The following is a 13848-nucleotide window of genomic DNA, read 5'->3' as shown; positions in this document are numbered from 1 at the left end:
ATTTTTCTGGAAAATTAGGAGTTGATATGAGACAATTTCCATACTTACCGTGGTTATTAATTAAGCATTTTAAATTCAATTAAATTCATCTGGAATTCACTAATTTCAGAACCTCATGGAAAGGGGGAAAGACTATGAGACAAAAAGAAGTAAAATATTTCACCAGATACATAGTATTTTCCACTGAAGGAACCACTGCCAGAGCATTTGCCAGAGGACAAGAAAAAATTCTTCTACATTACAAATTCTGCATTTGGAAACAATTTGGACTATTTGAAAAGTGAAACTGGCTGAAGTCTCCACACAGAAACTTGAACCAGTAACAGAATTTCTATTTTTGCTAAAATCTGTCAAATGCCACAAATTGCAATAATCTAGAAAGGTGTTCAGCAAACTTCAGGGACAAGCCAGGACTACTTCCTCCTGACAGTGTATCACAGACAGTGGAAAGATTCTCTGTTTGCTTTGCCAAGTTCTCCGAGCTTTGTGGCCAACCTGAAACCTAAATGGAGTGCTTACGGGTTTGTCTAATTCACATTTAACATTGCATTTTTGCACTTCTCCAGTAACTGAAAATGTATATGTGATTTAGTGTGCAAGAAATTTGCTCTACTTACAGTCTGGGAGAATAGATTCTGCTGAAATGAATGCTAAAAGGTAAGAACATAGCCTGCTTCTGTCCCTGCTCCAGTGATGTGATTTTTGAGGAGTGAAGTTAGGTCAGCATTTCATGTTCTTCTGGTAACTGGACCATGTGGTAAGTCAGCTGGATTGTCTCTACCTTCCTGCTCTGTGATTGTTCACATCTGGCTTATAGATCCATAGCTTAATGTTGAGGCATTGTCAGCTATATTGTAGTTTGTCTGTGATGCAGAGGAGCATTGTTATCAAGTTACAAAACCCTTTCTTTTGTTCCAGATTATATTTAATTGGAAGCACAGAAAAATATGAGGAAAATATGTTTATGGGCACTCCTGCTCTCTTCATCCCTTCCAAGATTTCAAACTAATGACTTAAGTTGATATCAGTATATATTCTTACATCATCATTATCTCATTCCTTCTATTTCCTTCAATTTTCCATGCAATGAGTCTTCAGTGTGCCATCAACTTTCACTTAAGTGAGAAAAGTTCTCTGATTTTATAAGAAGGATTGAGTTAGCTTTTGGTCAGTAACTACTCTGTACATCTTAATTTAATTCATATTTCTTTCACCCCCTTGTCATTGCTAACTAATTCAGATACTTACATTCTTTTATCTTAGTGATCACCAGAGCTTATTAATTCTTGTCTGCTCATGGTGCTATTGAAAGCAAAGGAATGCACACCAATTCCTGTCACCAAGGAGTTAAAAACTCCTCTGTCTCCCTCTTTTAAGTTTTGCTTCTATGCCTTTTTAGACAATGGCAATCTGTTAAGAGCAAAACTAATTAACATTTCAAAAACTAGTGTTAATCAATAGTACACAGCTTCATTGGGAGCCCTGCTCTGTTGAGTTTTTCCACTTGTTCTTTTATATCATAACTTTCAAATTATTGTGCTAGTTTTAGATGTGTTTGCCAGATTGAGAACACATTACAAGACTGAAGCCACCGGAAATACATCACCGGTATGTTTTTTTTTTTAATACCGCCATTAAAATCTATATATTTTTTCTTCTGTTCCTCCTCCTTTCCTCCCCAACCATTACCCTGTTAAATGGCAGAGCACATTCTCAGTTGTTTTCCTTGTTGTACTAAATGACTTATTTAAGATAACAACTTATCACCATCATCTATTAGGCAAATTCTGGTGAAATCTAAATTAGACCCCTCCTTAAGGTCTGTCCCTGTATGTGTTTTTTATTTTGAGGGTTTGTTGTTTTTGGGGAGGTTTGGTTGGTTTTTTTTTAATGTTCAAGAGAATAAAAAAGTTAATGTCTTTTGTGTTTCCTATTTTGAAGCCAGAATTATCATCATAATTTTACCATATAGAAATTGGGGGGAAAATTCTATTTTAAAGAAACTCTGTTGCTTAGGCCTACTGTTGAATGGGAGTTCTATTACACATTTGGGTATGATATACATGTTTGAAGCACTGTAGCTCCTGCTGAAATAGATTGTAATGGAGAACTATCAACAATTTTGTAATTAGCACTCTGTTCTCATGATCAAGATGATAATGTCTGACAGCTATATAATAGTGGAAAATGAAGAAAGGGATGAAAGAGGGTGCCAGCTAAGTCTTCAAAATTGTGCATGTGGATATTTTGTCTTTGCATTATGAGCAGCAAAAGAGACAACACAGCTGACAAATGTGGTCTGTTTTCACTAGCTTTAGGTTGGAAAGAGTGGAATATATTCTTACTGTGCTGCTGTGGACAAAAAAATTACTGTGGGCAAAATATCCTATCTTTTCTCATATTTCAGTAATTTGCAGTAGAAATTTCAAAATTCTTGATCAATTTCCCTTAAAGCCCTGCTGCTATGGACTAGGTAATGAATAGAATCCTGAAGTTTACAAGTAGTGTAAGCAAAGTCTAAAGCAGTAGGACTAAGATAGTTTTGAAGACAGAATGAAAACATCAAATTAACTAAAATTCAGATTTACCAAGATTTAGAGGTAGTGTAGCCACACTGTTAAGAGGAACATGTTCCTCTAGCCTCAGCTATTGCATGCATTCACTGAAGTGCTGGAACTTCCACAGCTCTATGGAGGAAACAAAGACTTAATCTCCAGAGAAACTGAGCAAGCCTTGTACTTCAGATCCTATATACCAATGCAGGCATAACAGACAGACCTGATTAGTAGAAACTCGGAATTTGACAGGAATAAGTAGTTACCTGCTATGAAGGCAAGTACTGTATTGGATCATGTCCATCCTGTGGAAATCCTGTTTTTTGAACTGGGTTTCTGAGGTTCTCATTGGCTAAGAGCTAAAACTCATATAGGAGTGGAACAGCTGCATCAGTATTACATGGGACCACAAGTGACCTTATATGCCTGCAACATAGTGTTTTGTAGCCGGGAGGGAGTTTGAGGAGAGAAGAGTAATCTTGAGTAACAAACTCATCATGCTGGCTTGAACTGAACCTAGCAGTATTCTTCATTCTTCTGTTTGCTGGGATTCACCTCAGACATAATCATCTCATTCACAAAATTTGCATTAGTCTTACAGTCAGCTCTTTAATTTCCATTTGCATCCTGTTTGCTTAATGGTCCATGAAAAAAATGTTGTTACATAGGCAGTAGGTTATGGAGATTACAAAAGGAAGAGTGGTATTTATGTGGACATCAGAGAAAAATAAGTCATGTTCATTGAATTTGACTATCCAGTGTTAAATTGAAAGCTGTACAATATCATATTAAGCTCTGTCATATTGCTGATTCAAGTATATTACAAGGCAGCCTCTCAGTATTCTTATGGGATCACATTCAGAAAAAGTATGTCAGTACATCTTAGTCCCTGTGGTCTTCAAAATCTTCATAAATTACTTGGATGACACAAAACTGTGAGGAACTGTTGAATCCCTTGAAGTCAGGGAGACCTGGACAATCACCAACCATTAGAGGAGTGGACAATCGCCAACCATATGAAGTTCAACATGGGCAAGTGCTGGATTCTGCACCTGGGATGGAGAACCCTGGATGTTTGTGCAGCGTGGGGAATGAGATGCTGGAAAGCAATGCTGTGGAACGGACCTGGGGCTCCTGGCCAATGGCAAGTTGAATATGAGACAGCAATGGCCTGACAGCCAGGAGGGCCAACTCTGTCATGGAGGGCATCAGGCAAAGCATCGCCAGCTGGTCAGGGGAGGGGATTGTCCCACTTTGCTCTGCACTGGAGAGGCCTCACCTTGAATATTTTGTGCACTTTGATGCACTGCAATATAAGAAAGATGTTAAGTTAGAGAGAGACCAAAGGCGGGCAAGCGAGACAGTGAAGGATCTTGAGGGGAAGTCATATAAGAAGCAGCTGAGGGCACTTGATTTGTTCAGCCTGGAGAAGAGGAGTATAGGAGGAGACCTCATTGTAGTCTTCAACATCCTCATGAGGATTAGAGGAGGAGCAGATACAGATCTCAGCTCTGGTAACAGATCTGGGGTTACCAATGACAGGACCTGAGGAAATGGGCTGAAGTTATGTCAGTGGAAGTTTAGGTTGGATATTAAAATATATTCTTCACCCAGAGGGTGGTTGGGCACTGGTACAGGCTCCCCAGTGAAGGGGTCACAGCACCAAGCCTGGCAGAGTTCAAGAAGTATTTGGACAATACTCTCAGGCACGTGGTGTGACTCTGGGGAATAGTCCTGTGTCGGGCTAAGGGTTGGACTCAGTGATTCCTGTGGGTTCCTTCCAAATCAGCAAATTCTGTGATTCTGTGATTTCAACATCTATGTATTTTTCTAGCACTTGGAAGTAAAACACATTTCTTAAAGTAAGTAATATTATAAAAGTAACTCAGTCCTGAATTATTTCTCTAAAACCAAAATATCCCATCTCTAGTCAATAGTAGGCACTGTGCTTTAAGGCAAATTCATAGTTCCTGATTGACTAGAATAGATACTATCTACTTCCAGGACAATGTGTGTTATGGTTTAAACTAGGCCTAAATTTAGGCTTTAGTTTTGAGAGTGGGCCTGAGATAATCAGCTGACTTGAGCTGGATCAGGCCAGCTGACAGCTAACTTCTTTTAGCCAATGGTATTCCATACCATATTCTGACATCTTGAATATAAATACAGTAGAGTAGGAGATGTTTCTCAGTTTCTTCATGTCTTTTCATCTGGTAAGGATGCACTATGCCATCCCAGGAGGGGCGAGAGGACCAGGCCCAGCACCGGCTTACCACCATGTTATCGTAGGGAGGTAAAATGTTTGTTCTTAGTCTTTCTCTCTGCTTGGGTCTGTCCCTCAGGGGATTGAGTTCTTTTGGGTGTTTCGTAGCTAGAATGGTGGGATTTGTGTTATTTTTTGTTATTTCTAACTTGTGTATGTGTTATATTGTAGTTTTCTTTTAATTTTCTACTTTCTGTATAAATATATAAACCTGTTTTGAGTTTCCAGTGTTTTTCTTCCCTTTTCTCAGCTGGGGGAAGGGAGGCTCCAACACCCTATATTGGGTAGTTGGCATTTTGTCAGCTCAACCCAAGACAATGTGATAGTTTTATCTTCTTTATAGATGCTACTTTCATGTAACTCAGTTCTATAAAATTCATTAAATTAAGGATTCAACAAGCACTAGTGGAAATTTCTGTTTTGTAAACACAATACGATGTCATAATTTGGTCAAAATTTATCCCTTGAACTGCAGCTAATCTGAAGAAGGACTGCTAGTCGAAATTTTTATCAAGTTGACAAAGAACCTTACTAAGGCTATTTCCTCATGAAGCACATCTCAATGAAGGTTTCAGAGTTCAGATTCTTTTGCAATTATGATGGAAGTGCGCTTAATCATATCCTAAATGTACAACAATGTAGTTATTGTGGATGTTTTTACCAAAACAACAACTTAAATAAATACATAAGTATAATATAAGGTAAGCTTGTAATGTCGTCTCAGCAATACTCAAAGTTTCCCCAAAATTCATATTCAGGAAAATGTATACAAAACAATTTTGTGTATACACTAAAGTTTATTAGTGAGGATTAATTTTGAGACATTTACCTTTTAATTTGTTCTACATAAAAAAAAAAGAAAAAATAGTCAGCTAAGAGATTTGTCTCCAATCGATATGTTTTGAATGGGTTAACTGAAGTAATTTTTCTGTTGCGTCTAAAATCAATTGTCCCTTTTATATTTTTATTCACCCTTTTCTGCCTTGAAGTACAAGCATGACCCATGAAGACTCAAGAAAAGAGGTAAAGAAAAGGGACATTGTTGTGCAGACATCTTAAATTATGGTACAGAAATTTTTTTCAGTGGACCACTGACTCTACGTTTGCCTGACAGAGATGCAAACCCATTTCAGACTGAAGTGCCATATTAGTTTTTCTCTTTTCCATTGGTTTTTTTTTCATATGACAAAAATTAAGCTCAAAAGTTACAACTTTTGGGGACATTCTTTGTTATACACAGAATCACAAATATTGGAATAACAAATTATTTACCTAAGTTTTCCACATATGAAATTGCACTTGGATAAAAACTGATCTTCAACCTAGGACCTCTGGGACAGTGAAACTAACAAAGCAAAATTAAAAATATTGCTGGTCTGAAGTCTCGAGTGTGATATGAAGTTTCAGAGAATGGTAAATACCTGCAAAGTGTGTGTTAGGGAAGCAGAAACTAATTAAAAAAAATCTGTGGGTAACACTGGAGTTAACAACAAAGCCCAATATCATCAATAAGGTTTTCATGTTCAACGCTTTGCTTATGAAAATGTCACTTTTTATGAATTTCATTAAATGCTGCAAACCACAGGCTTTTAAAAGCAAACTTGTAAGAGAGAAAAAAATCCCTTCCTGTTGCTAGAAACTTTCAAATCTCTACTAGCACCAGATTCACAGCGTCAGCCAAACAGCAAGTGCCTTTGCATTCTAACCACAACTGCTGTTCGTCAAACACCCGACCATTACAACATGGTTCTCTGCAGAGACCTCCAAATCCAGCAAGCCTCCTAACAGAAAAGTGTTGAAGTATTTTTCACAAATGAAAAACTTATTCACAAATGAATAGAATAGTTCCTTTGGACTTCACTCAACTATAGTTGTGACGTGTCAGATTTAATTCCCACAATAAGTGCCATGGATCTACTGAAAACACTTCAAAATGCAAACACTTGTGCACCCAGAGAAGCAGGAGAGCCCAAAGAGGCTGCTCCTGCTGTTTGACAAGTAAGAAATACTTTTTCTCTGCAGCGTAGGTCTTCAATACCAATAAAACTATGATTATTGACATTATAGAAGTCTTCCTGAGCTCTGCAGGCCGTTTAAATTTTTAGGCTTATCCTTTCTTTTTTCCCATACAGACTTCTTACAGTCATAGTTTTTCCTAAGTGAGATTCTTGGAGAAAAACATAATACTATTATGTGTGTTATGGGGATGAGATAAAGTATAGGTCAGCAATTTTGTGTAAATAATCGATTATTATGCTTTGCAAGTGAAAATCCATACATCTGTCCTTTTTACTGGGATGTGTTTCATTAATGGTCATAAAGTATTTACTAGGCATCACTTTTTAAAGAAGAATTCTGTGAAGTGTGCCTATTTATCAATTTTAATCCTCTCTTTACACACCAGGGAGAAGCATCCTGCCCAAGTCAGTCTGTTCATTCCAAGAAGGTGAACACAATCCTCTTGTGAGTGGGTAAGATCCAGGTTCCCCAGACTTCTGAACCTCTTCTGACCTCTCAGAAGATGACACTGTTGAACCTCATTTCAGGTGTTAGACTTCAGTAATTAAACACCTCAGTGAATCTATAAGAATTTATAAAATCTCTTGCATAGTGAATCTATTAAAATTATGTTGATAAACTTCAGTGAATATTTTACAAGCCCTAAATCTCACTCGCAGGTCCTGAGATTTTGCTATCTCATTGGACCACACTCCTCCTCCTCGAGCCTGTGTTGCAATCACATTCATGTTCCTCACTCCCCTTCTGCCATGCCCAGCATCTTGAGATGACCACTCTGGGCACCCAAAGGGTGAACTTGACACCTCTGCAGCCCATATGCTGGACCACAGCAGGGAATTTTCCAGCAGTAGAATTTGAGTTTTTGGTTGGCTTTTTTACTGGCTTATGCTGGCTGTTGTGCTGGCTATAGGAAGTCTAAGCTAGAAAAGGAGTAGAGTAATGGTCTATTCTTGAAATTTTTTTCCTATTCATTCACATTGAATTGTCATATATTTATTTCCTATTACATGTTGAATAAAGGCCCTGAGAAAATTTCCCCTGAGACCTCTGTGTTATATGAGCCCCTCACTGTCACAGTATTTCTTCACGTGGTCCCTTTGCATGATCTCTGTGTTTCCTCTTGCTAACCTTCCTCTTGCACTTATGTTTCCTTTCTCTTTCAAAACCATAATGAAATTATTTTGTGGTCAGCATGCATGTTCATAAGATATTTCTCTGCAAAAAGATGCCTCTTGATTATTTCAGTTTTGGGCTAATTTTAGATTCAGACCATAGGAATACAGTTCATATCTCATATTGCATATTGATAAATTGATTAAAAACCCAAGATTCTTATAGTAAATCCAGAAAGATTTGTATCTTTTTTTCTTATTATTGACTTTTAATCAGAATAATATGAAAACATGGTTTTCTGCTTTTAATATAGGTGTCAGGAAATCCGAAGTACCTGTTTACTTTATGGCCTCTGCAAAACAAGACCATATAAAGCAGGTTGGAAAAGCTTTAATACTTATTATTCTTGCCCTAAAATAATTTCCACTCTATGCTGTCCTCCAATAGCCTTCAGAAATAAAATTTCATATGTATGTCTCTAACATCCACATGTTGACAAAGTTAAGTATTACTTTTGCTTTTTGCACAATTCTCTTGGGTCACCTTGTATTAGTAGTGAATGTAATAAATAGGGGTAAACGATGCTCCTGGTGAAATTTAACAATGAGAAATGGTAACTTCATTAAGCAGTACTTAAAATTGAGTGGAGGAAAGCAGAAGATTATTCTGCAAATAGATGAAGGATTTTCCCCCTCTCTTCTGTTGATAACTTTTTCATGAGAACACACAGAGAAAAGAATGTAAATAGGGTGAAGTCCTTGCTATGCAGCGTCAACTCTCTATACAGTAAGATATGTGACACCTATCTCACAGACAGGAGCTTACAATCCTGTTCATTAATTTTATCACTAACATAAACTTTTAATATGCATATGATCAGTATATGGGACTTCCAGGGCATCTTAAAATGACTGTAACCTGTAGTTACTGCTCCTGTACTTGATTATAATAATCTGATTGCAATTATTCAGTGATTTTAATACAAGCCCCAAGCTACATAACAATAATTCAAATGCAGTGATTGGGAACATGTTTCTGTTTGGCTGTGAAATGATGTTTTATTTCACACTGATTCAGGGATCTGGCTATAGTTCTATTCATGTAATTAAGGCACATTTATACAGTCAAGTACAATAACTTTGGTTTGAAGTGAATTTAATTAGTGTGAAGACTCTATATAAAGTCAAAATGGTTCATAAGCATGAATTCCTTAGACAGGAATAATAAAGCAAATTCTTGGCTGGTTTGACCATTACAATGAGATGGCTCATTTTTAGATAAAAATGAAAAGGCACATGGGAAGATGAGAGAAACCTTTTTGCAGTGCTAGAAGATACATATTACCTAATTCCCAGAATTATTACTAAGAGTTTTACCTTTTCCATGCTCTTGTCTTAACCCTGAGCTTAAGACTGTGATCAGAAGCAGAACTTGGAGGTAAATTCTGTAAATGCTTTATTCTGATGAGAATTTTGAGTAAGCTTAAGTTTTCAAGGAGAGTAAGCTCTAAAGGCTATCTTGTCCATTGTCTCTTAGACCTTCATTTCAAAATCAGACCCCACAAAAAAGAGTTTCACACAACAAAATCAAGGCCTAAATGAGTATTTTGAAGACTTATGTCAAGATTATCCTCAAACAATAGAAATTACTTTTCAAGTACAAGATTACACTACCATTTAAAATGGCCTTATTAGATAACTAATAAGATGTTACAAGAAAGTAATTGCCTCATGAGCAAATACATTAATTTTACTTTTACATATAATATAAAAATTACAGTTTTTTCTTCATCAAAATAATATTTATTTAATAAACTTAAATTTAATGGCATTTTTGTTCAGACCAAAAAGGAAAGCAAATAATTAAAAAATTTTTCTCATTAGCACTTCATTTCTTATCTGAACTGAAAAACATCGATGCCCCACAAGAGAAAATGAAAAAAACCCACCCAAGTGCATCAATGAGCGTTTATGGTTGTATGGGGATCACACTTACTTTTTACATGCTGACTTCCTTCTTAAGTTTTTTGTATTTGTAATGATCGTGGGAATAAAAATGTTTTAAGAGAAAAATCAGAACAAAAATAACCAAGCAAACCAAAACCTGGAAACAATTTAGGAAATTGCACTAATACCAAATCAGCAAGGTGTTGTGTTAAGCAATTTCCCCCCAATTACTAGTATTAGCCTTCCATAGAATCTTTTCTATTCTCATCTTGAAATTTATATTAAATGTATGTTTTACCGATTATACATGAATTAAGTGTTGCTAATAAATCAATGAATCACCTTGATCCTAATTTTGTACTGTGTGGACTGATTTTTTTAGCCTGTGACATTTGTGCAAAACAGAGAAAAATTAGAATGCAATTCAGATACTTATTTCTGAATAAGTTATTCAAGTTATTACACCACATTTCAGGTACTTCCACAATACTGTCCTAAAACTGTTTTGATATCTGGTATCCTGCACCAAGAGAAAACCCAGCAGTGGTGAAGTATCTGGTTTCGCAATGGACTTTGCATGGATAAAAAAAAAGATATTTTTAATTTGTACTTTAAAAAAATATTGTTATGAATTTGTCAAAAGGCAGGAAAAATGTCACCTTAGGCACTGATCAATCAATCAATTCTAGCCTTCTGATTGTTAGTATTGAAAGTCAAAATGTCTAGAGATTCTGGAGGAACTTGGTTAATAGTGAGCAGACATTAAAATACATTTAACTGTACACATAGGTTTAATGGTCATTCTCACAACTGCACAACTTAAAAATTATGTGTTACCAGTACACATTATCTCTGGTAGTGCTTCTTGCTCAGAGGCAAACAAATCATCTCTAATAAACAAGTTGTAGCTACTTACAAATATTACCATAACTTTTAATACTGTTAACAACAAAAATTTGTCAGCAACAAATTCCGTGATAAAAATATTTTGATAAAAAAACCTTTACAACTTGACAGACAGGACATACCAAAAGTTAGAGCATGAATGAATTTGCATCTATATCTGCTTCATCAGTTCAGTATTTTAAAATTATCAATAAATTCTAACTAATTTTTTAATATTGTCAAATGGTCTACGAGTAAATATGCTGAACTTGGAATAGTTTATGAGGGAAAATCTCATACAATTTAATTTTTGTGCCTTCTTTCTTGCCAAGCATATTTGAAACTTGAAAATTAAAAAATTTTATTTTATTTCAAATTTTTTAAAGAGCTGCTGAGTTCTCACTCCTTCTCTGTGGTTTTGTTTGGTTTTATTTTCTTCTGATAGCCTTGATTCTATGGAAATAGACTTGAAAAATCAGCACAGGGAAATAATATGGCTGCAGCATTGAGGATGGATCACTGCTTGAGGCTCTTCCACAAGCCATCTGTGTCAGAGCAGGCTTGCATTCTGACAACTCATACATTAAAAAATCTTTGCCATCTCTTTTCACATGGTTATGGCAATGTGGCTGAGGTTTCTCTGCAGAATGAGCTCCTGATGTTTTGACATCTGCTAGTATGAACTTCAATATCCTTTTCATTCATGCTGAATACCAATGGATTTAAAAAATACTATCCCTGACTGTAAGCATTTAAAATCAGCACTTATTTGGTGTCAAGGCAAGTATTTTCATCAACATGTGCCCATTCTTTTGTAAAAATTGAGCTCCTTAAACATTTTGGCAACAAAAAAATTTAAATTTTATAATTTAGTCAATTAACGAAGCAAATATGGACCAAACCCCACCAATGAATCACAAACTGAACATGCTTGCATTTGTGAAAATTACTGAGGTCTGTGGAGGGACACCTCTTCCTCCAGTGTGTTGCAGCTTCAGGGGTACCAATGGGAGATACTGGTATAAAAATGGAGTTAGGACTCTGTCTGCTGTTTGTGTGGATGTTCTCAAGGAACTTATTAATACCATTCATGTTACAAAGTATATTTCATGGCATAATATAATTTATTTGTACACGGAATCATCAGTGGGCACTTTTCCTGGTATGTCAAACACCAGATTGCCAGTAACAAACATATTTTAGCCCTATTTAAAAGCCCTGAATTACTCAATTTCTAATAAGAGTTGCTATTGTGATTGTGTAGAACATTCAGACACATGAAACTGTTAAAATAAGGAATTAAAAAGTTGAAACAGTCACACTTTTCTAGCAGGAAAGCAGAGGAAATTTCAAAATGTAAGAAAATTCCTCTCTTCAGTCCTATTTGATGACGGCATCTTTTCTTGCAAGCTCAGTATGTATCTGGTTCAGTTTAGATTACTGACAGGGCAAAGGTTGGAACTCAGCAACTCAACTTCAAAATATTTTTCAACCCTGACAATCTACTCAGTAGTGATCAAAGAAGTGTGAATGGATAATAAGGTGTTATCTAAGAGATCCTGTATTTACAATCACTAATTAAGGACTTAAAAAGCATTATGTTGTTTGTTTTCTGGTTTGTTTTTCCATTTGTTTTTGCCTTTTTTGTTTTGGTTTTTTTAATTTCTTAACTAAGGTTGTGTGATGTGGAAAAAAACCCAAATCTTTTTAGAACTAATGAACACATTTCAAGAGATTACTACTCTGTCCTCAATTTATCCAACTTCTCAACTACTGCTCCAAGGGAATCACATGAGTGCTTGATCTCTGTAAGATTTTAAGAAGAAAAACAAACTTCATAAAACTTAATCACATTAGTTAAAGCTCTAAGGATGTTTTAATGCCCCTCCTAAGCCACACACTTCCATTACCTGAAACCCCTCTATATAATCCTTCCTTGAGGAAGAAAGGAATGAATCAAACTGAAAAGATTTGTAATTGAATTATCCTCAGTCTCTGGGCAATTAGAAACATTTTTTATTGGAACATCTAGATATAACCTTGACTGCTTCTAATTAGTCCGTCAACACAGATAATAAGAAAATGTAGGAACAATTTCACTGTGTTGTAAAAATTAAAATGAGTTAGGTATTGTTGCTTGTAGGTTTTAGGAAGGTACAGTGAGAGAACATAAATCAAATGGAATGTAAAACCAATACAAAATAAGTCCTCTCAAGAGTACCTGGGAGCTTTTATTCCTCCAAGTAAAGCTTCATACCTATGGTTTTAATTATGTTCTTTTTCCAACATCAGATCATGTTTCTTATGCTACAAACTCTTACAAAAATTATTGTTGGAAAAGCTTAAAAATATTGTTTGCATGTGTTCTGAATTCTGAGCCTACTAAAAATAATATTTTCTGGTGGCTTTGTTTACTGTCATTTTTTATTGAACTTTGAATTGCACATATGAGTATCATAGACAAATACACAGTTCACTGCAACTGCAAGTAAATACAACAAATTATAATACTGAATTTTGTGTTCCACCTTCTTTTTATATTTATAATCACAAATTTTCTCTTGCAGTTTTATTCTGTTCCTTGCATATAAGAAAGGAATGCTGGCTTCAGAACATCACATGCTGTGGAATTAGATTTTCATGGGCTGTTTCTATATCTCTTGTTATCTGAGTGTAGGTGGTTATTTTCATGTTTTGTGGTTTTATTTGTTTTGGTTTTGATTTTTGTTTTTTGGGTTTTTTTCCTATACGTGATTATAGTTCTAGAGTATGGGAAACTCTTGAAAAAGTAGATCTTCTATATCTTTGCATTTGTTCTCCTGTTAATTTAATGTAAAAGAACTATATTGAACAGGAAAAAAAGAATAAAAAACACCAAACCCTATTAACTGACACAGAGGAATAAAACAGTATAATGTGTTTTCCTTAATGACAATGTGCATTCAAATGTGTTGAAACATACCTATTCTTTCAAGTGAGAATTTTTACCATGAGCATAAATGAAATTTGTATAGTGAATTTTAAACTTAAGCTTAACATTTTCACACAATCTTTTTAAAATTCATTT

Source organism: Pithys albifrons, chromosome Z (assembly GCF_047495875.1).
Source record: "Pithys albifrons albifrons isolate INPA30051 chromosome Z, PitAlb_v1, whole genome shotgun sequence".
Classification (NCBI taxonomy): Eukaryota; Metazoa; Chordata; class Aves; order Passeriformes; family Thamnophilidae; genus Pithys; species Pithys albifrons.
The sequence above is the reverse complement of the archived record's forward strand: the minus strand, read 5'-3'. Positions refer to the sequence as shown.